Genomic DNA, 2115 nt, shown 5'->3' with positions numbered 1-2115 from the left:
CAATGTTGCTGTCTCATGCTGAGAGCATGATACTTTTTAAACAGACATTAGGTAGGCAAGCCATCAGCAGCCAACAACTCCTAATGTGAGACCCACAGAGTCACAAGGACTAACAGAAAGACATCCAGAGAAAGGTATTCTCTGGAGAACAGAGCAAGCTTGGACCTGAACACAGAACAGTTGGAAAATAGAAAATAAGCTAAATACAACCAATATCATCACAATATCCAGGTTTTATAATACATTGCCCCATTCATTGAGGTGAAATTGATGTGTATGCTTAGTGGAAAAGCAATTTCAAAGGATAATGTTGTCATTGCCTGTGGGAAAGGTGTTCCCTGGGTCTAACACCTTTCTCTTCCTCCATACACACTGGTTGGCTTGATGCCAGAGAGCTCAGTTTTGGTCTCATATGACCCGAGCCTTTTCTAAATCCTTTTGATCTTCACTCACAAGCTCAAAATGGGCCTGCCAGTACATGTGCTTTCATGAGCAGGCGGCTGCAAGTATTCAATGCATTATGTGGTAGTGGATTACCAGTGCTGTTTTTGGTTGAACTATGGTCCCATAAAGCACATCCCATGTAGTCCCATGTAGTCACGATCCTCCTACCCCATTGGTTGAAGATCTTGTGAGAAACTCAAGCCTGAGAGCCAATGATGGTCAATTGATATTTCTTTATTTTCAAACATTAGTTTTCAACTTCTCACTAAGCTTCCTGTTGAAGGGCTTGTCATTCACACTGGTCTTAAAAATATATGTTGCATTCAAGTTGTCATGAGGGTCAGAACTCAGAGTTGGGAATGACTTCACACCTAAGTTGTAAGCATTATAGTTGAGAGTCAGAAAACTACTATTACCAATAAAATGCAATAAAATATTTCTCCCTGTTTTATGCTTTCAAACACAAATGGTAAATGTCCACATGTAGATATTTTACAGCACTATGTGTGCCCCTTGTTTAAAGAGATAAAATCTATAAGAAGTGATTTTTATGTATAGTTTCTACTGTCAACCTTTACTACATTCTATATTCATGCGGATACATGTGGATCTTGGAGTTGCTAGGTGAGCTCCTACTTTTCCAGTTGGAAATTCGTCTTCAGGGATCGTTCTTATTGGTTTGAGTTCATATTGCAAATATGAACTCAGAAACCCAACATACGAAGAATACATATCAATAGGCTATTTCCACCCTGGTGTCCTTTAACAAATATTTGGTGTGGTCCATGGTGGCTGAGAGTTTTAAATCCAATATTTTAAATATATTTTTATATTCTGTTTTTCCAAAAGTAAAGGTACTCTATGCTAGTAATAGACTGGAATCCTTTTTGACTTCAGAACTGCCTTAATTCTTTGTGGCACTGACATGATAGCATTCCACATTTGCGGCACAATTGTTTGCCTGACCAAAATCTCCTGTTTTAACCCATCCCAAATGTGGTCCAGTGGATTGAGAACTGGTGATTGAGGCCACAGTGAGTGAACTCTTTGTCAAGTTTAGCATGACACCAATAATACTCCATGTAGACTGTGGTGTTATAACAATGCTCAGCTGATACTAAGGAGTGCAAAATGTTCCCCCACATGACTGCAGCAGCTCCAGCCTGAACCGCTAATGCAAAACCTTATGGATCCATGCTTTGATATTGTTTATGTTAAATTATATGTGTAATCATGTAAATTATAGCCTTAGATTCTTGTTCAATGCTAATGCACGGTGTACCTGGTACCCGGTGTGGTCTTCTGTTGCTGTAGCCCATTGGGTTCAATGTTCATCTTCTTACGTATTGTGAAAATAATTTTCCCCATACCATGGTTGTAACAAGTGTTTATTTAAGCTGTTGCATTTCCATCTTCTTGAACCAGTCTATCAACTCTTCATTGAACTCAATGTAAGACTTTTGTCAATAAAGTTGCCACTCACTGGATGTTCTCTTTTTCAGACATCATCATCAACATCATCATCATCTTACCACAAAAAATTGTTATGTGTAAAAATCCCTGTAGATCAGCAGTTCCTGGAATACTTACAACAACCTGTCTGGCACCAACAATTGTGCCTTGTTTAAAGGCACTTAATTTCCCTTTCTTTCGCATTCTGCTGCTTGTTTT

The sequence above is a fragment of the Girardinichthys multiradiatus genome, chromosome 3 (genome assembly GCF_021462225.1).
Source record: "Girardinichthys multiradiatus isolate DD_20200921_A chromosome 3, DD_fGirMul_XY1, whole genome shotgun sequence".
Classification (NCBI taxonomy): domain Eukaryota; kingdom Metazoa; phylum Chordata; class Actinopteri; order Cyprinodontiformes; family Goodeidae; genus Girardinichthys; species Girardinichthys multiradiatus.
This window is presented reverse-complemented; position numbering follows the sequence as displayed.